General features: G+C 34.4%; 1 long non-coding RNA gene across 1 annotated transcript; it reads right to left on the reverse strand.

Annotated features, from left to right (window-relative positions):
• Positions 1-14,791: 14,791 nt before the first annotated feature.
• Positions 14,792-15,652, reverse strand: LOC107933282 (uncharacterized). The gene is made up of 2 exons (XR_001693590.2): positions 15,479-15,652; positions 14,792-15,041 (listed from the first exon to the last, which is right to left on the reverse strand). It is a non-coding gene; the product is annotated as an uncharacterized lncRNA (long non-coding RNA).
• Positions 15,653-23,306: the final 7,654 nt, after the last annotated feature.

A 23,306-nucleotide genomic window follows, 5' to 3' on the forward strand; every position in this document is an offset into this window, starting at 1 on the left:
TATACATCATTTACTTTAAAACTTTTTATGTGTTATTTATTTTAAATTATTTTTACATATTATTTATTTTAAATATTTGTGTATATTATCTATTTTAAAGTTTTATATATATTACTTGGTTTAAATTATTTTATATGTTATTTACTTTAAATTTCTTTTACATTATTATTCTTAAAACTGTTTTACATTTTTTATATATTATGTATTTTAAAATTTTTTTTTACTTATTATTTAGTTTAAACTTTATATGTCATTTTAATTTTTTTATAAATTAGTTATTTTAGATTTTTTTATATATTATTTTATTTTAAATTGTTTTGTATATTAATTTTTTAAAATTATTATTTACTTAAAATTGCTTTTGTAACATCTATTTTAAACTTGTTTTTTTATGTATTATTTGTTTAGAATTGTCTCATTATTTATTTTAAATTATTTTATATTATTTATTTCATTTCTTTATTGTTAATGTTAATACTTAAATAATGTATGTCGTGTGATTATTGTCATTGTGTATCATATTTCGGTTATTCGTATTTTCACGTCATTGTCTTTCACATGTATAGTGTTGTATTCATATATTATTGTTCCATGCTCATTACTATATTTTTATTTCATGTCACCGCATCGTGAATTTGGCTCCAACGTATTTATCCAATATAGATCGTTTTATTTTACTCCAAACAAAATGAATGCACATCGTAAAATATTGTACTCGCTATTATTCAAAAAAAAAAAGGAAAATTTTTCAAAATAAGGCGATATTTTGCGTTTTGAAAGTTCGAGAAATTGTACCCTAACTTACAGGGTTTCGATTTTCTCGTTAAACCCAAATAGCCAAATACCCTTTTTGAATTTCAAAATACATGAAATTTCAATGAAAATTAAAGGCAAACTTATTCTCGATGGCTCAAATTTCGCATCCTAACTTACGGGATGTGGCATATTGTTATCGCGGGACGAGTGGGCCTTTGATGCTCATTTCAATTTAATTCAAGCGTTTCTTTTAAAAATTAACAGGGGATCGTATTTTAAAATCTTTTCAAAATTCTCAACATTTGACATTAAGATATTAATTAATCAATTAGGTACCAATTTTGGGCATTACGAGGGTGCTAATCCTTCCTCGTACGTAACCGACTCCCGAACCCGTTTTTTTCTGATTTCGTAGACCAAAAATCATCGTTTTAGTAAATTTAAACTTTTATTAAAATGGTTGAATTACTAGGTGGTCTGATCACACCTAAATAAAAAGGATTGGTGGCGACTCTATCTTTATTTTTTTTAAGATAAAAGTCAACCATTTTCAAAAAAATGGTTTCGACAAATAGCATAGTAGTGAACTAAGCCTTCTTCATGGAACATATAATAAATCAATATGTAATCAATTTTTATATGATGCAATGCAATTTATGGATTAAGTTCTCATCCGTCTATCCTATCCGTCCTCAAGCATTGTGCGACACTTCAAAACTCATATCAATAATTCACCATCCTAAAATAAGTGTATAAACCAGCAAAATTAAAACAAAAAATTTCTTTTCTTCCCATGTATTTCAAGTATAAATTCATTGTATAATATCCTAAAAAAATTAGATAAAAAATCTCAAATATATTTACTTTGATGTAATTATATATTTAATAAATAAATAATTTTAATTATATTGAAGTTAAATAAATATAACAGTTTTACTTTTTATCTTTTGGGAATTGGCATTTTAAAGATATATTTTCAAATGAAAAAAAAAAGTTGATAGATGGGGTCAAGCTGAGATGACTATGTTGGAAAAATAAATACTTAGCTTGGTCATTTAACAGGAACCGGATGGCTTGAATTAAATTTGTTTATGATTGCTTAAATTAAAATATCATAAATAAATACTTCCTCTTGAAAGAGGTATTTAAAATTGATAAAAGTTTCATATATCGAATTACACATTAAATTAAAATTTATGTATAATTTTAAAATTTCTTTCTTTTTTCTAAATAAAAAAAAGTTTAATAGATTACATCATAAAATTAACAATTTATATACTCACAATGCATTAAATATAGTCAGCTTGTCTATAACAACCACTCGCTATAACAACATTATAATGAATTAATTATGATGAATTAGTAAATTAATTGCTAAGTTTCATCATAATAAGTAATTATGATGAAAGTTATAATCGGAGATTATTTTTCTAAAAAATATTATTAAATAATTATTTATTAAAATATTGCTATACAAATATAGAAAATAACTTCAAAATAACTAATCTCTAAATACTTTAAAACAAATATAGAAAATACCTTAATTCAAACCCCAAAAAATTCATCCCATCTAATCTTTTTACTAAACAAATTTATATAATTAATTTATTTTGGGATAAATCTCAAATCTATATATGAATTTTAGTTTTATATGTAATTTTATACATGAACTTTGATTTTGTATAATTTCAAACATGAAATTTTTATTTGACCAAGTTCTTACAAATTATTAACACAATTATTAATATAACATCTTTTTATGTTTATATATTGCATATACAAATAATTATATTTATCCTAATTATATTTATCCTGTATAAAATAAATTGATGTATTTATTTCTTTAAATGTGTGTGATTGAATCAAAATTAAATACATTTGAACTACAATCAAAATTTCAAATGTATGATTGCACCAAACCAAAATTCATATATCAAATTATATGTTGAATTAAAATTTATGTATAATTTTAAAAATTTTCCCTTTTTTTAAATAAAAAAATTTAATAGCTTACGTCATAAAATTAATCATCAATATACATACAATGCATTAAATACAGTTAGCCTCTCTATAACACCACCTCTATAACAACCAAGTTTCTAGTAGAATCAATTTTTTGTGTTTTATTTTAACTCTATATAACAACTTTTCACTTGTAACAGCAACATCCATAATTAGACTATGCATCTTTTATTAATTCAATTCTCTATAAGAACATATTATTTAAAATTTTAAGTAATATTATAATTATCTTTTGAAATTTTAAATGAGAAAACTATTTTTTATATGCTTTAATTAAATTTTATGAAGGAATAAGTAAGGTGATGCCTTACTTAGCTTGGTGATACATTGGGGTCAAGCAAAGATAGGAGTGGCTTATTGCTATATTGGAAGAATCAATACTTAGCTTGGTTCTAAAAACAAAATTCTTCATTCTAAATTATTCTCATAAAACATTTTTAGAGATTAGGTGTATTGATAAAACACATTTTATTTTAAAAAAATTGGAATAAAATTTCCTTACCCTCATTTTTCAGGAATAACCATTAATTTTATTTATTTTCATATATTTCACTTAATTTAATATGCTTAAAACTATAATAAAATGTGTTTTATTATTTTCATATTTATTTGGTTACAAATATTTTTAATTATTATTACCAATCCAGCTACTAATATTGTTTTCGTTAGGATCATCATTAGCATCATCATCCTCCTCGTCGTTGACATTGTCTCCATCCGATTCATCGTCACTGCTGTTAGTGGAACCACCTCCGGGACTACTCCCCCAATTCCTCTAGTGATGATCTAGCGAGCTACAAAGGTCTGCGAAGGTACCCCCCACCGTAGATGTTGGAGGAGTGGAATTCTTGAAAATTATCATTACCAATCCAGTTGATCATCAAACCTTAATTCTTGGCACTATTGAACAAATCTCGCAATTGAGAGTTATTTTCCACTAATTCGATTAAAAATTCTGAACTACCTCTCACTAGGTTGCTTAATATACCTTTTGTCTTCTTTATCTCGTTTCTCACACCATCCATTTTTGAATTTCTGGATAAAATTTAACTTTTTGATTCATATAATCTTTTAGAATTCTTTTTTTAAATGAATTATCTTCGTAAAGGAATGACAACACCTGATTCACGTATAATTTAAACAATAAGATAATTTCATATTTAATTGTTTATACATACTAATATATTTTTCTTTGATTCATTATAAGTACTAATCTTTACGAGGGTAGGTATAAAATTGTTAGAAACTATCATTTATATTGTACATGGATATTTTTTGGGAGGGCGAAGATTGATCTATTTATACAGGTATAAAACTCAAGTTGTTTTCTGTTCTAGAACTTTTTTGTACAATTAATATTTTAACAATATAATTGTAATATTTTATTCTCCATCCATGTAAATCATGCATGCCAAATATGGTATAAATTAAAATTTTCTAACTATTTGTTTTATGTAAAAAATAAATTATAACCGTTAAATAAATATATATATAATATTTTAGATTGATATGATAGGAGATATCGAATTGATTTAAAATTTAACTTGTATGGAAAATATAAATATATTGATCAGTTTAATGGTTGAATTGTAAAAATATTAATTCTAGAGCAAAAGAAAAACAACAGAGCTCTTTACAAATGGAGCAACTCAGTTCATCTTTCTGGTTGGAATCAACAAGTTTTAAGGGATGAAGATGAGTGAAGTGTTGAATGGTGTACTCCTCATCTGAATATTCTGCCATTGGCTTTAGGGTGCATTTCATGTGCGTTTGAAACCTACAACTTAACTTGCATTTATAGACAAAGTTTGAAGTGATAGATTTAAAACAAACAAAACAATAACTATTAAAAGCATACGTATGAGGGGAGATAGTAAGAGGGCATGGATGAAAGAAACTTTGAACCTCTGCTTTGTGCTCATCAAGACAAGATTTATGAATAAAACAGCCACAACGTTCGCAACCAAAGGTTGGGCCGGATAAGTAACTCCGACAACCTTCGCACATAATCATTATTCCCCTCTTCAATGAATGACAACGACGAGGGGTGTCGATGGCTGTTAGACATGTAGTTAGCAGTTGTTAGTTAGTTACAAAAGTCAGTAATCAGTTTCAGATTTGTTATACAAGGCTTATATAACTCTTTCCAAAGAATGAGTGTGGATTCATTCATTCATCAATAAGAAATTTAATCAATGATTCAATTGTTTTCTTTTAGTTGTTTCTAATTTCTTGAAACCTTGTGTTTATCATTCTTACCTAATTTCCATCATGGTATCAATCACTGGATAATCTTGGGGATCATAGCCACTCCTAACCTCACCGATTCCGCTGTAGGTGAATCGAATCTTGCGTCGTTGTCTGGTGATTGTGTGATCACTTCCTTTCCTCATCATGAAGTGGTCAAGCTCACTGAGGAGACCTACATGCAATGGCAACAGCAAGTCAAGTTGATACTTGACGGTTATGAGCTTCTCGGGTTGTTAGATGGTACCTTACCTCCGCCAGCGAGGTTTTTCCATTCTACAGATGGTTCGCTGGTTTCGAATTCATCAGCTTAAGTCTTTAAACAACAAGATCAGTTCTTGACCTCGTGGCTCCTTTCCACGATCAGTGCCTCTCTGCTTCCGTCGTTCATCTATGTTAAGTCCGCGTGTGATGTTTGGACTACAGCGGCAGACCTCTTTGCGGCTGATACAGGGACTAAACAATCATGTCATCATCATGAGCTTCACTCTCTTATGAAAGGTAATCTTTCTGCTTATGCTTATGTTGCTCGGATTAAAAACCTTTGTGCTTTGTTGGAGGCTGTTACAGAACGGACTGAGGCAGTGGCAAGGGACGTTGATGATACACCTGGAGAGGGGAGTAACAACCCAGGAATGGTTAGCAAGACTACCCATAAATTACGCAGGAGCATGAGAGAGGAAGGCACCTAATGCCTTAACAGATTTGGTCCGTTTCTAATAGACTTAGTATATAAATAAGACTGGTTTGTAAAGGAAAATCTATGAAAAATCATTGGAAAATTCTCAATTCTCAATCTACTATCTTCTTCTCTGTTTTTATTTTATTCCCTCTACTTGCATTCACAACATTTGGTGCTTTTGTTGAGCTTACAAATATGGTAAATAACATAGAAGCCATAAATCCCTTCAGGATACAACCGCCTGCCATGAACAAATCCTTACCTCGCTCCAAACCTATGTTTCGAACCAAGAACAGTAGAGTACCAACACTCAATTCACTTTCCAAGAAATGACTCGTCAGTTACAAGCTATTTCACACCAGATGGGCATTTCAGTAACGGCATCTGCCGGCGGCGAACTCACCGCCGATAGTGTGATCATTCAGGGAAAGGCAAAGGTACACTACGATTCTGATGATAATTTCCCGTTTGCCTCGAGACTGGTGCAAGTTGAGTTATCAATATTTAACGGGACTGACCCAGAAGAATGGTTGGCATCTGCAACTGATTTCTTTGAATCTTACGGAACCGAAGACCATCATCGAGTCACTATGGCTTCCTTTCGAATGGAAAGAATTGCAAAAAAATAGTTTCGTTAGATGCAACACCAATGACAGTTAGCTGGCTGGAATCACTTGGTTGGCGCTATCAGACGGCGTTTCGCTGTGCTAGAACTGGCATCACCTGAAGGACAAATATTAAAATTGGTTCAAACCATAACGGTCGAAGACTATCAAACCCGTTTTGAGGACTTGGCCCTATGAACATCCAATCTGTCTGATGAATTTCTCATTCAATGCTTTGTCTCCAGATTACATATCGATATGAAAAATGAGGTATTGAGTCACCCCTCAACTTTAATGAATTAGATTTTATCCCTAGCCCGCTTTTATGAGGCTCGTCTTGGTGAAGCAAAAAAATCAGTGGGTCGTTTTTCTGGATCCAAGTTACCTCCACTATTACCATCTCCTACTGCTAATACATTTGGGCCATGTACACAACTAGACAGACCACCTCCTTTAGAATCCCATTCTCACTCTCCTCCTGCTTTACAACCTCGTCGTATCTCTACAGCTGAGGCTCAAGCACACCGTGAAAAGGGATTCTGCTACTATTGCGACGCAAAATTTGTTCCTGGCCATAAGTGTGAAGATCCACAACTCTTTCTTCTCGACGATGAAGGTGAAGAAGAATCTCAAATCCTGGCAATGGTTCCAAACAAAACTGACGGTTCTGATGAAGTGGCGCAAGAACAGTCTTTGGTTTCTTTTAATGCCCTCGCCGGATGCTTCACCCCAAATACGCTTCGAGTCACCGATGAAATTCAGGGAAAGGCAATACGAATCTTGATTGATGGTGGTAGTACCCACAATTTTGTTCAATCACGAGTGGCCAAATATTTAGGATTACCCATAACATCTGCACCTAATTTTCGAGTACTAGTGGGTAACAGGGACAAATTGAATAATGAAGGATGCGTCCGTGACCTTTAATTAACGGTGCAAGGAACACAGCTGGTAACTGATTTTTATGTACTTCCGTTGGAAGGCACCGAAATGGTTTTAGGAGTAGCATGGATGACCACTCTCGGGCCTGTAACAATGGATTTTGTGAAACTTCAATTTCAATTTTGATTGGGAACTACGGATCATCATTGGCAAGGTCTCGCTCCTTCTCAAGTTCACTTTCAGTCATTCTATCGAATGTCCGAAACTAATGCCTTGGCCGCTTGTTACTGCTTACATCTAAAGGCACCACCAGTGGAAGCACAGGTACTCGATTCTGCCGAGATGAAAGACTTACTGACTGAGTTTGCAACTGTGTTTGTGCCTCCGCAGGGACTCCCACCCCTGCGAGACACTGACCATGCTATACATCTGCAGCCCATGAGTACACCAGTCAACGTTCAGCCTTATTGGTATCCTTATTTTCAAAAGGTAGAAGTGGAACGCTAGGTTCAACAAATGTCAGATAATAATCTGATTCGCAAGAGCACTAGTCCATTTTCCTCTTCGGTGCTCCTTGAACGCAGTAACAATCAAAGATAAATTTTCGATTCCTACGGCGGATGAGTTGTTCGATGAATTCGGCACATCCCAGTATTTCTCTAAGTTGGACTTGTTTGCCGGGTACCATCAGATTCGGGTTAAAGCCAATGATGTTCACAAAACTACGTTTCAGACTCACGAAGGACATTACAAATTCCTCGTCATGCCATTTGGTTTAACCAATGCACCCTCCACATTTCGGGCAACAATGAATGATCTTTTTCGACCTTTTCTTCGCAAATTTGTTCTCATTTTTCTGGATGATATTCTTGTTTACAGTAAGCATTGGCACGAACATTTGGTTCATGTTCGGTTGGTTTTGTAGAGGTTGCGAGAAAATGGGTTTGTCGCTAAATGTAGTAAATGCAGATTTGGCCAGCAATCAGTTGAATACTTGGGTTATATTGTTTCTCCGGAAGGTCTCGTTGTGGATCCCACCAAGGTTGACGCTGTAGCACCCCAAACCCGACCCAGATGTTAAGCCCGAATCCGACGTGCCACATTGATGTCAAAAACCCGTGTTCCCTTTTCAATGTTTTAAAAGCCGACTTTTGTCAAACTAACCAAGTGAATGGAAGCTGGGCACCAGGTAGGTATCCATAACAGAGGAGGTGAGGCATGAAGGCTGCTTAAGTACCAAGCTCTCCGATTGGATCCAATCCTAGACATGCCCACATCCATTGCCACACTTGGTTATAACAAGTTTAAATTTCTTTGAGTGATTATCTTTGGTAAATCGAATATTCGTGACGTCGTGTTATTTAAAAAAAAAACAAGTATCATTTTGAAATCACGCCCTAAGTCTAGCATATTTGAATTAGTATCCATCAATTTAAAGGTGTTTAAAATAATATAATCCCAGAAAATCAAAGAAGAAAATAAAGTTAAAATGGCCTTTTTACAACCCAAAAATTAAATAGTAATTAAAAATAACTTAAGAAAACCAGTCTCTTTTTCAAACCCAAAAGTATTCACCGTGGCCACTCTGAATCCCCTCTGGCTCCAAGTCACCCGCATCAAGGCTCACCTGCAAGGTTAAAGAAGGGGTGAGTTTGGGGAAACTCAGTGTGTAAAGAAAACCCATTCAAAGCCCAAGTCAGCTCAAGCCCATTGGGCCTAAGCCCATTCAGGTAACAGTGATACTGGGCCAGAGCCCTTTTCAGATTACAATAAACTGGGCCTTAGCCCCTTATTCAGATAAAAGTATGGCCCATAGGCCCATTTCAAAATACATGCAACATCAATAAACATATGCAAGCCCATTTGGGGAGACTACTCAACCCACCAACCACTACACTCCATCCGTACCAGCCATACACTCCATGTGGGGAATAGCTCAACCTACCCAGCCCAACACTCCACAGTTGCAGCCTTGCTGCTCAGTTAACAGTAAATTGAGGCAAAACCTCCACTACGTGGACAAGCCACTTTCAGTACTTCCTCCGTCAATATCCCAGTCCCATGCATCAGATAATAACAACATGGCATGCAGTAAATAACAACAGTCAAACATGCATTTAGGTCAATTTAACCCTAGGGGTATTTCGGTAATTTATCTCCTAGGGGTAAAACTGTAAATTTTCCACTTTTAAAGGTATTTCAGTAATTTATCTATTTTAGGGTTTTTCATGCATATTCCTACCTTTCACGTACTAACAAAATCACGTACTGAGGGTTCTTACCAAATTGGGTCCGTTGGCCCATCATTCCAATTTTGGCCCATTAAGCCTAAAAATATCGAGGGCACAGAAATCATGACTTTGCAGTCCAAACATTGCAGCTTACCAAAAACATTAATCGATTTACCTCACGAGCATTCGCACACTCGCAAATTTACAAAATACCAGTTTTCGGCATTTCGGCTTTTTGGCTTTTGCCGATCTAGACTAAGAAAGAGGGTGTTAGTTACACACCTGTTTGCGACGATATGCTGACGAGATCCACACACGAACTGCCTATAATTGGATTACTAACACGTTAATCTAACTATTCAAATACGAACTACGTATTAACCCCTTACAATATTCGGCCAACCACACCTACAGATCATAGTAAGCTTATAAGAAATCAATAAGCAACTCATCTCATTAACAAATTTTTGTCAATGTTTACCACATAATCATAATTTCACTGCAAGCTGTCTTCCTGAGCAGCAGCCACTAAATCATTTATAACTGGAGCTACGAAACTCCAAATCAAGTGCCATTAATTTTCCCTGAAAATAGACTCATATATCTTCTATCCATAAAATTTTCAGAATTTTTGGTTTGGCCAATCAATACCAGATTTTTCTTAAAGTTTCCCATGTTTCACTGTTTGACTAATCTGACCACTCTTCATTACGAATCAAATTTCTCATTGTACAGAATTCAAAATATGTTCTCGTTTATTCCATTTGAAACTAGACTTATTAAGATTAATTACATAATTTATTCAGCTTCTAATTCATCTCCCATAATTTATGTTGATTTTCCAAAGTCACGTTACTGCTGCTGTCCTAAGCAGATTTATTACCAAATCAACTCTTTCACACATACCTTGCATGCATGTTATTTAAACATGTATATCATCAATCAATCATCACACATCTATGATTTTACTTAAGTATAATCTCCGTTTCATCATTTTAAAGCACAACATGTTAGCCGATTTTTCCCTTTAGCATCTAAGGCACATGCATGCTCATTTGTTTGGCTCAACTTCACCTATCTTCCATTTTTCAGCAAAAGAACATGAAACAACAACCATTTCCTTCATTTTAATTCATGACTAAATGCTCACAATACAACTAACAACCAAAATATGCTTCAAGAGTTAAGGTAGAATCAAGAAAAACTCATAAACCTCAAAATAAAAGCAAACTACCATGAACTTACCTTCAATTTTCTTCCCCAAGTGACCGAACATTCAAGTGCTTTCTCCTCTCCTTTCTCTTCTCTAACTTTAGGCTATGATGAACAAAGATGGACAAAACTTTGTTCTTTTCACCCCTTTTTTTAATAAAATTTCATATTTCATCCATTTAATTCTTTAATACAAAAGACATGAAATTCCCATTATGGAACATTTACCTAACCCATTATCATGAAACATTTACCTAACCCATTATCATGAAACATTTACCTAACCCATTATCATGGAACATTTACCTAACCCATTATCAATTTGTATCAATTTGTACCATAAATTATGGATATCAAGTACACATTTTGTCTACAACAACATGATGGCTGGCCACTTCATGTAAAATGGGAGGTTTGTCATGCAAATCCTCCTATTTTGCACTCCTATTTATTTGGCCACTTCAATTTAGCCTATAGCATTTTCAAACATTTTCACATAGGTCCTATTTCATAATTTCACCCCCTTTTTCTTATGGAACAAAAAAAAATTAACTAAAATTGTCGGGTTCTATCTTAAGCTTGGGCCTTCTAGAGGCCCACTAACATAATTAAACCTATGCCAACATTCACAGAATTCCCGAAAATTGGGGCGCTACAGACGTTATCCGCAATTGGCCAGTTCCCACTAACCTCAAGGATGTTCGTGGATTTTTGGGCATTGCAGGTTATTACCGCATATTTATCAAGGGCTTTGCTTCCTTGGCATCACCAATTTTAGATTTGTTGTGCAATGGACAAACTTTTAAATGGACTCCAGCAGCTCAGCAAGCGATGGATCAGCTCAAACATCATCTTTGTTCTCCCCCAATTCTTACTCTTCCACAGTTTGATAAAGAATTGTAAATTGAAACAGATGTTCTGGCTTAGGAATAGGGGCTGTCTTGCACAAGATGGTAAGCCTCTCGTCTATTTCAGCCAAAAACTTAGCCCAAGAATGCAGAGTGCGTCGACATACAGTAGAGAAATGTTTGCTATCATTCAAGCTGTTTGTAAATGGCGTCAATATCTAGTGGGTCATCGATTCATTATTCTCATGGATCAGTGATCTTTACGGGAATTAAATCAGCAAACTATTCAAATTCTGGAGCAACAACGCTGGTTATCGAAGTTAATGGGATACGACTTTGAAATTTGTTATTGACCCGACAAGCTTAATAATGTGGCAGATGCTCTTTCCCGTGAACATGAAATTTCTTTCATGGCCTTTTCTAGCCAAATATTTGGAGTCTTAGACGATATTCGCACAGTCACCACCCACGATCCTTCTTTGGTAACTATTCGAACAGCTATTCGCGAGGGACATTCAGATTATACTGATTACACGGAACATGATGGATTGTTGTTATTTTGAGGTAAAATCCTTGTGCCCAACGAAGCTGCCCTTCAATCCTTGCTCCTGTGTGAGTTTCACAGTTCTGTGGTTGGGGGACATTTTGGAATCACTCAGGCTTTTCAACGTTTGGCTGCCAATTTCTACTGGTCGGGTATGCGCAAGGCAGTTCAATGGTTCGTTATCGAATGCCAAAGTTGTCAACGTATGAAAAGCGACAGCTTGGTACCAGCTAGGCCTTTGCAGCCTCTTCCCATTCCCGAACAGGTATTCAAAGACATTTCTTTAGACTTTATTATGGGACTATCGAATTCGAATGGGAAAGAAACTATTTTGGTTGTGGTTGATCGCCTTACCAAATATGGTCATTTCTTCGCTCTTCCTCGGCATTATGACATCAAATATGTTGTGTAAATTTTAGTTCAAGGGGTTGTGAAGCTGCATGGTATCCCACGTACGATAGTCAACGATTACGATTGAATTTTTCTCAGTGATATGTGGACTGAAATAGCCAAGTTTCAGGGAACAAAATTATGTTTAAGCTCCGCTTACCACCCACAAATAGATGGTCAAACTAAAGCGCTGAACCGTTGCCTAGAAATGTATCTCCGTTGTATGGCTGGTGACAATCCGACTAGGTGGGACTCATATTTGGCCTGGGTAGAGTATTGGTACAACACTTCTTATCACACATCTGTAAGAATGACTCTATTTTGTGCACTTTATGGACGAGATCCCCCATGCTTCTATCATATTTGGAAGGTAACACTTCGAATACTCAAGTCGATCAAGCCTTAAAGGATAGAGATGAATTACTCCGTGTGTTGAAGCATAATATGGTTCAAGCACAAGGCCGTATGAAGAATCAAGTTGATAAACATCGTCGTGAGTTAGAATTCGAAGAAGCTGCATAGGTCTATGTGCGGCTCCAACCTTATCGGAAACTGTCTTTGCACCTAAGGAAACATGACAAACTTGGCTCAAGATTCTTTGGTCCCTATCACATTTTAAAACACATTGGGTCTGTGGCATACAAACTGGATTTACCAAATTCGACTCATATACATCCTTTTTTTCATGTGTCTCAACTCAGGTCCTGCAAGAGTCAACCGATGCAACAAATCACTCCACTGCCATTGTTGCGCAAGGATGTCTTACCAGTTTTTGAATCTGTCAACCTTGAGGACAAGGTCATTCTTCCAAGAGGGGGACCTACTACAGAAGGGACTGAGGCAGTGGCAAGGGACGTTGATGATACACCTGGAGAGGGGAGTAACAACCCAGTAACGGTTAGCAAGACTATCCATGAATTACGTAGGAGCATGAGAGAGAGGAAGGCACCTAAGGCCTTAACAGATTTTGTCCATTTTTGATAGACTTAGCATATAAATAAGATTGGTTTGTAAAGAAAAATCTATGAAAAATCCTTGGAAAATTCTCAATTATCAATCTACTATCTTCTTCTCTATTTTTATTTTATCCCTCTATTTGCATCCACAACAGAGGCTTCAGGCCCACGGATAACAGAAGAGGAGAAGGTTGAAATCATGCTAGTCGGATTGCCGCCAGAGTTTGAGTCAGTCATTTCTTCGACCTCTTTGTTGATTGGTCTTCTTCTGTTTCAACGCCTCGTCAACGCTCTTGTGGAGTGTGAAAGTCAACAATCTCATGCGGTCCAGGCACTCTCTCTCCATGCGAATCTTATTGAGCCTACTCGTCTCCGGTCATGAAAAGTGCCATTCATGGTGGTCGATCATCATCTAGTGGTTGTGGGTGGTTGTTTCGACCTCGGATTCAATGCCAAATTTGTGGTTGATTTGGGCATCTCTCACAACGGTGTTATTACCGTTATCATAAGGACTCTAACTCTCTGACGCTGCCTCCGGTGGTGAATCACGATGGTCAAAATGCTTCGTGTGTCTCCCGTGCTCCTGCACCACTATTCTCTAGGGCTGATCACATTCCATCGTGCGAAAGAAGCACTGACGAATGGGCTTATCCTCACATGAAAACGCCTAGGGTTAGTTACTATCCTAGTGCTGGTCAAAATCAATTTTTGGTTGGTCAAAATTCACCTTGCCTTGGTCCAAATTCGGTGTATGATGTGGCCGGTTCAAGCTATGGTCAACCTGCACGTGGGCTACCTGGGTTATTGAATAGTGCGCCCAGGCCTGTTGCTAATGTTCCATTTGTTGTTGGGCCTGATTTTGGTCAAACGAGACATGATTTTGGGCGTGTATTTGGGCATGATTTTGCGGTGCCTTATGGACATAAGCCGCATACTCCTCGACCCACCACTAATAATGTGCAAGTTGATCTTTCGTAGGGCTTAGAGCCAAATGCTAGGCTGCTTGATGGTGTTTCGGTTCTGTGGCACACAAAAACCACGAGCTCGTATGTACTCGGGTTCTGATCCGTGTATTGGGCTACCTCGTGTTGGTGACCTTCATGCCTCTGATTTTACTGATACTTCTGCTTCTGGGTCTCATGTTAACATGGCACAAGTTGGGTTCAATGATGATGTAAGGGGTTCCTATATTCTTATGCTTGTTGGTTCAATGTCCTGGTATCCTGACTCGGGTGCCAGTCATCATATCTGCCGGGATGCGATGGCGTTACGTGACACCATGCCGCAATGGCGTTATGTGACACCACGCCATACTCAGTTATGTCTTCTTTGTTAATGGGTGATGTAATAGGCCCATTTTGCCCGGGCTCATTAAAATAAAAAATAGAAATAAACCAAAAATAAAACAAAGCACCCTCAAAAATAATAAAATTCCATTGGTCCAAAAGTCCATTAGTCTAATTACAAAAAAATAAACACCAAAATAACACATGACCCAATAATCCTAAACCCAATTCTAATAGCCCAAACCCGAGGCCCAAAACAAAAAAGGGGGAGTACAGCAGATGAGGACAACAGAAGCTTCTGGAATCAGTCAGAGAGTTGAGGCTCCCACGAGTGAATCCTTGCACGGCCTCCTTCGCACGTTTCCTCTGTACGGCTGGGTCTGCACAGGAATACACCAGAAGGATTGCTAACAGAATACAGCAAATAAATGTATTTCTTTTTTATTTTACTTATTTTTCATTCCAAAAATTTGGCTATAAAAAGCCATTGATTTCGTCTCTGTATTTTTACGCACAAGCGAAAGTACGCACGCATATTGAATACCAAAGAGTAAGAAAAATTACCAAGAGGTGATTTCCCAAACATTTTCTTCTTTCGTTTTTTAATTAGCATATAATTTTGGTATAGAAATACCAAGAGAAAACACCTGAATCGACACCAATGAAAGCCTACATCTCATATATGGAAACGGGCGAGGGTCAAACATCGTTGAATTCGGGTTCATTTTTTTAATTTCGTTTTGTTTTTTTTTTAAAAAGGGAAAAATAGTGGATTCAAACGTTTTGCGAAGGAAAAAGAAAAAGGAAAGTATCTTACCACATTTTCATGGACGTGGCATGGACCTATTCATGGTGGTATACTGTCAATTGCCAAACAAAATGGTGAATCCGGCAGATGTTAAGAACCCTAGCAATTTTAATTTTGGGGCTGTGGTTCTTTATTTGGAAGGTTGGCAACATTTTTGGGAAAAAAGGGTTTTAAATTTATTGTGCAAAAAACGGCGCCGTTCCATGCTTTAAGGATCCGCGCGCCAGCCCGTTGGAATACCCGGATTCGCTCATTGTCCTTTTAAATGGTCAATTTTCGCGTTAGGTCCTTCCCTTCGCGCGGAGCCTTCAATCGCGTCCTGTTTATTTATTTATTTATTTTTTAAAATTTGACCTTCTAATTTGTGCGTTTTTTTACTTTGATCCGCGGGTCAGTGCAGTATTATGGGTGCGGCATATTTTCGATTTCGGTCCCCGCATGTTTGTGCGCATGGCACATTGATCTTATTTTTCGATTATTTCATTTGTAAATTGTTTCTCCTGTTTCAATTTTGTTTCAATTAAGTCTTTTTTTTATTTTACTGCACATACATTTTTTTTACATGCTTAATCATTGGTTGTGATATTTTGTGTTGTTTTGATAGCTGAATTTTGTAATCTTTCTTTTTTTATTCTATTATTTTAATAATTGGTGTATTATTTGAAGTAAAATTCATTTTGGTTTATGTATGCTATTAATTCTATGTTTTTTTACATATCTTAATGTTTATATTCTTTTTGAGAATTTCATCTATTTTATATATCATTTAAATTGTTATTAAACGGATATTTAATACTTACATGCATTATGGAAGTCATATTGTTTTTTATTGATGTAGTTTTTAATAGATTTGAATATAATTATGTTTTTAAATTTATTATATATATAATAAAATTAAATCAACCTTATAATTCATATTTTAATTCAATATTATTTTGGACATACAATTATTTCTAAAATTTCTTCATATGTACATTACCCATATTAAATTATTCTTACTATAGTACATGTTATTATGTTCATATAACTTTATGTAAATATTCTTTATGTATATATTTTCTTTTCAAGTTATTTATGTGTATAATATATTTCTTTTTAAGGACCACATTTTAAATTGTACAATTTACTTATCGTATATATTTTCATATTTTATTATCCTCATGTATGTATTATTTGTATGTACTATCAATCCAAATTTAAAATTATGTTATATATTATTTGTTTTAAATTTCCCTTTACAAATATAGTTTTATGAATATACATCATTAAATTTATGTATTTTGTAAATATAGTTTTTTTTACCTTTTTGTATGTATGATTAGATTTTTTTTTAAAAAAGATTCGTTACATGTATAATTTATATATTTACTTTTTTTATATGCATTATTAAATTCATGCTATCTATTACAAATAATTATTTCCAAATTTATTTATATATACATGTTTTATAAATTTGCTATGAACATTATATCTTATCATGTGTTTTATTTGTCTTTTATATTCTATATATTATTTAAGTTATCATGCACATTGTAAATCTCTAAATGAAATTGTGTTTAAAGTATTTTGCATATTATTCGATTCAAATGTTTTATTCTATAATATTATTTTAAATAAATCTCTAGTTTTTATACAAGTTTGTCAACTTATAGTATGCGTTAATTAATTCGTCAATTTTAAAAATGTCCTATACTATACTAAGTTCTAATTCCATTGCATTTTGTACATATTTTGTGGATAATTTTATATTATGTCATGTGAATTATTGTTGTATATCATTTTTATTGATTGTTCATCATCCATGATTAAAAATTTGTCACATTTTACTTAGAATAGTTGTACATAATTGTGGATTTGTTCATTGTGACTCGTTGTGTCCTATTATTTCATGTTCATAAATTCTTTCCCATGCAAACGTTTTGATACAATTCATTAAGCATTCTATTTTAAAATGGATAAACACGTTTTGAGCAAGTCTCCAATTTTTTTATCATTCAAAAATTCTAAAATAAGGATAATGATGTGTTTTGTCGGTATCCAATATGTGGGGAATTCGGAAAATCGTGCTCAATCGTACTAGGTATGATTTTTCAGTGAGCCAAATATTTGGATAACCTTTTCATAATTTTCATGTACGAGTTTTCAAAAGTAAAAAATCAATCGTATTTTTTAAAGGTATAAAGGATCGTATCCAATCGTACTGGGTATGATACCGCATATCTTTGAAACGAGAGATTTTTGACCGGTAATTTGAGCTATTCAAACATTTTAAAAAAAATCATACTTCGGAAAATCTTTTCTTTAAAAAAACTTTTGATACAAAAACAACATCAAATCAATTTGGTACCAATTTTTGGGCATAATGAAGGTGCTAACCCTTCCTCATGCGTAATCGACTCCCGAACCCGTTTTTTGATTTTACATGAACCAAATTTATTTTTCATTGAATAAAGCGTTTTAGTAGGTGGTCCAATTATGCCTAAATCAAGAGATTGGTGGCGACTCCACATTTATGTTTTCAAAAGTCGATCCCCATTGTTTTTCCAAAAATAAAAAGGGTTTCGACAGGTGATAGAACTCCGGCTCGGATATTGTCAGTCGGTAATGGTGTTTTACCCACCCCGTCTAAATTACTACATTTGTCCAGTGTTTTATGTGTGCCCAGTATACGAAAAAATCTTTTGTCGGTATCTCAGTGTGCTAATGATAATGATGTGTTTTTTGAGTTTTATCCTACGTATTCTGTTGTTAAGGACATCAAGACCCGGGAAATCCTACTGAAGGGCCACATTCGTGATGGGTTAAATCATTTTCCTGTCCTGAAGCTCCATTTGCTGCACACTCGAAGGTTACAGATAAAATTGTAGATTGTTCTATGTTTGATTTGTGGCATAACCGTCTTGGTCACCCGTTTGCTTCTTTTGTTCACACTATATTAGATAAATGTAATATCAAGTTTAATAAAGACTGTAATGGATGTATTTGTACCGCATGTCAAAAAGGTAGATCTCATAAGTTGCCATTTCCTGTGTCGACTACTACATATCAACCGTTTGAATTGGTTGTGTCTGATCTTTGGGGACCCGGTACTGTTGCTTGTGATAAAAATGGTATTATTTGACGTTTATTGATGTATGTACTCGATTTACATGGATCAATCTTCTAACTTAAAAATCTCAAGCGTTAGAGTGTTTTGTTCGGTTCTAGCAAATGGTTAAAACTCAGTTTAATAAGCCTATCAAGCAGTTTCAGAGTGACTGGGATAGCGAATACCGGGCTTTCACGTCTGTTCTGACGTCTCAAGGGATTGTTCATCGTTTAACTTACCCGTATACGTCTAAACAAAATAGAGTTGCTGAATGAAAAAATCGACACGTTATGGAAATGGGCCTTACACTGTTGTCCTAAGCGAATCTATCCATGGAGTATTGGGGTTACGCATTTTGCTGTGTAGTTCATCTTATCAATCGCATTCCTACTGCAGTTCTACATGGGCAGTCTCCTTTTCAGGCCTTGTATGGCAGTGCTCCTTCGTATGATTATTTACGGGTTTTTGGTTGTTGTTGTTATCCTTACTTACATCCGTATGCAACAAATAAACTGGAGTTTCGGTCCCAACCTTCTATTTTTTTGGGTTACAGTTCTCAACACAATGGGGGTCAGTGTCGTCTTCCAAATGGTAAAATTGTTGTTTCCAGACATGTTTTTTATGAGAGTAAGTTCTTTTCTCCCACTGATGTCAACTGTTCAGATCAGGAGTTTGGTGTATCTGTCTCTACCACTTTACCTCTTGTTCAGAAAGTATTTGTTCCTCTTGTAGACTCCTTCTCACAGTTCTCAACTGTTTAAAATCCATCTCTTGCTGAAAGTGGGGTGTCTCTGTCTGGCTCGCCTTCGACTGACTCGCATTCTAATCCAGAATCCTGTCCTTCGACTGTTGATCCTGACTGCTTTACTCGGTCTGCAGAATGTGTTCCTTCGGTGTCTCATGATTCCTCTGCCGTGTTGGCCCCTGTCAACTCTTATCCGATGGAAACTCGAGTTAAAGCAGGCGTTTTCAAACCTAAAGCCATGGTTGCTAAAGCTATGGAACCATCCACAATCGTGGAGGCGTTTTCTACTGATGAGTGGCGCGCTACTGCTCAGGCAGAATATGATGCCCTTATTCGTAACTCTACCTGGGAGCTTGTTCCTTTACCTTCAAATAGTAAAATTATTAGGTGCAAGTGGTTGTTTAAGATTAAGAGAAATCTTGATGGTACTATTGCCCGACGTAAGGCCAGATTGGTTGCTAAGGGTTGTTCTCAAGTACCTGGATGCGACTTCAAAGAAACCTTCAGCCCTGTTATCAAACCTACAACTATTCGCGTTATTCTGTGGATTGTTGTGTCTAGAAGATGGTCTCTTCGACAAGTAGATGTGAACAATGCTTTCTTAAATGGTGAGTTAGACACAGAGGTGTTTATGCAGCAACCACCAGGATATGTCCAATATGATTTGACTGGTCAATCACTTGTGTGTCATCTAAAGAAGGCGTTGTACGGTCTTCGTCAGGCACCTCGTGCCTGGTTTAAAAAGCTGAAGTAGTTTGTTGTGTCAATTGGGTTCATAGTTTCCAAATCTGATGCGTCCTTATTTATTTGTATTTAGTCTGACTCCACGGTTTATGTCTTGGTGTATGTAGATGATATTATTATCACAGGTAACATGTCTAGTACTATTGATTGGTTTGTTAGGTTGCTCAATAATGAGTTCTCTCTCAAGGATATGGGTGATCTTCACTACTTCCTTAGGATTGAAGTCAGTTGATCTTCCTCTGGAAGTCTCCATTTATGTCAACCAAAGTATGTACGAGATATTCTTAATCGTGTGTCGATGATTAATGCGAAAAGTATTCACACTCCGATGGTGAGCTCCTCTACTGTCACCAAAGACTATGGTGAATGTTTAGTGGATCCCACTAAATACAGAAGTCTTGCTGGTGCTCTTTAGTACGTGGTCCTTACTCGTCTTGATATTGCTTACACGGTGAATCAGATATGTCAATTTATGCATAACCCTACCAATATTCATATGGGTGCACTAAAGTACATTTTGCTATATCTTTGTGGTACTCTTGATTTCGGAATTATTGTCCGACCTTCTGTTCGGTTGTCTCTAAGTGCTTATGCCGACGCCAACTGGGGGCTCGATTTTGATGATTGTTGGTCCACTTTAGGATTCTGTGTTTATTTTGGTTCTACTCCCGTGGCGTGGGGATCTAAGAAACAACAGGTCATTGCTCGTTCTACGGCTGAGGCCAAATATAGGAGTCTTGCTACAGCTACTACTAAAGTTGTTTGGTTGCTTTTGTTACTTCAAGAGCTGCACGTCAAGTCAGCCGATACTCCTACTGTTTGGTGTGACAGTTCAGGCGCTGTAGTTGTTGCGACTAATCCTGTTCTGCACTCTAAGTTTAAACATATTGAGTTGGATTTGTTCTTTGTTCGTGAGAAAGTTGCAGATAAATCTATTATAGTGAGCGAGGTTCCAGCTTGTGATCAAGTAGCCGACATACTTACCAAACCACTTTTGGCGACATCTTTTCCTCGGTTTCGTACTCTTCTTCGGGTTTTACCCTTGGGAAAGCTGGATGAATGTTAGACATATAGTTAGCAGTTGCTAGTTAGTTACAAAAGTCAGTAATCAGTTTCAAATTTGTTATACAAGGCTTATATAACTCTTTCCAAAGAATGAGAGTGGATTTATTCATTCATCAATAAGAAATTTAATCAATGATTCAGTTGTTTTCTTTCAGTTGTTTCTAATTTCTTGAAAGCTTGTGTTTATCATTCTTATCCTTCAATGGCTGACATGTTGAATCTGCATTCTTTTTTAATGAAACAGTAGAAAATACATACATATATAGTTCACCACAAGAGTAATTTCATCTTTAATTAATCAAATTAATAAATTAATAGTTGAAGTTCATCATAATAAGTAACTATTTTATCACACCGGAAAGAAAAGAATTATAACAGACCATCATAAGTATAAATTCATTGTAATATCCTAAAAAAATTAGATAAAAATATCAAATTATACATCAACTTTTGATGTGTGACATGATAAAGTCAATTTTACTTTAATGCAATTATACATTTAATAAATAAATAATTTTAATATTTTCAAGTTAAATAAATAGTTTATGTTAAACAATTTTACAACAATTGGCATTTTAAAGATATATTTTCAAATTAAAAGAAAGATTGATACATTGGGTGAAGCTGAGATGGGTATGTTGGAAGAATAAATACTTAGCTTGGTCCTTTATGAAATTACTCTATAGGTCTTTTAAGAATAAAAAAGTTAAGAACAAAACAAATATTCATTGAATCTAATCTTTTTACTAAATAAATTTATATATGAATTTTCATTTTGTGTAATTTAAAACATGAAATTTTGATTTGACTAAGTTCTCACAAATTATTAACACGATTATTGATATAAATTTTTTTTATGTTTATATATCGCATACACAAATAATTATGTTTATCCAAAATAAAAATAAATTGACGTATTTATTTATTTAAATGTGTGTGATTGAATCAAAATTAAATGCATTTGAACCACAATTAAAGTTTCATATGTATGATTGTACTAAACCAAAGTTCATATATCGAATTGCACGTTGTATTAAAGTTTATGTATTATTTCTAAATTTCTCCCTTTGTTTAAGAAAAAAATTAATAGCTTACATCATATAATTAACTGTCTATATACACACAATGCATTAAATACACCCAGCCTCTTTACAATAACACCCACTATAACAACATTTTGTTATAACAACAACAATCGAGTTTCTAGTAGATCCAATTTTTTTTGTGTTTTATTCTAATCTTCTATAACAACTTTTCCCTTATAACAGCAATATCTATGGTTAGAAGGTACATTTTTTTATTAAATTAGTTATCTAGAACAACATATTGATTAAAATTTTAAGTAAATTTATAACTACTTCATATAAGCAAGCTTATTAACTATAATTTATTAGATCAAATGTTTAATTTTAACATGAAAAATATATTAATTAAGTGTAGGTTTGGATAGGTGGTACTAAATGGTGCGTTTAATTTATTTTTTGTCTTACGCTACAAAATCGTTACAATATCTAATCTCATTGTCACCGCTATTTTTACACTAACCGCAAGTAAACACATCCCTCATCTCCCATCCAAACTCACCCTAAAAGATCACAAATTTTAAAAGGATTTATGACAATACATTCTCATTTTCATAAATAAGGATTAATTTTAATTATTTTAATATATTAATATATTTTACTTAATTTAATATGAAAATGTATTTTATGTAGTATCTTATCTTTCAATCATTACTCGATTACAAATATTTTTAGTTACTTTTATGAATACATTAGTTGGATGATGAAATGTAGTGCAACTGAGAGTTATTTAAATTGTTTTGAGCTATCATCATTACCAAATTTTTCGTGGTCATTATCTCTTTTCTCACATCATCCAATTCTCCTCTTAATTCCCCTATTTTTGCTTTTAATTCTTTTCGTCTTTTATGTAATTTGATGTGCTTTTGTTGGAGATTTTCCACATGCCAGTTTTGGATTATTGGTTGAGTGACATTATCTTTCGTAATTTCTTCATCAAATGATTCATCCTTAGAAAGCAACTGCAACACCTGGTTCACATACAATTTAAACAATAAGATAAGTTTATATTTAGTTGTTTATACATATTAATATTTTTTTTCTTCTTTGATTCAATATAGTCATTACTAGGGTAGGTATAAGATTGTTAACTACTAACATTTACGTTATTCG

This window comes from Gossypium hirsutum, chromosome A13 (genome assembly GCF_007990345.1).
Source record: "Gossypium hirsutum isolate 1008001.06 chromosome A13, Gossypium_hirsutum_v2.1, whole genome shotgun sequence".
Classification (NCBI taxonomy): domain Eukaryota; kingdom Viridiplantae; phylum Streptophyta; class Magnoliopsida; order Malvales; family Malvaceae; genus Gossypium; species Gossypium hirsutum.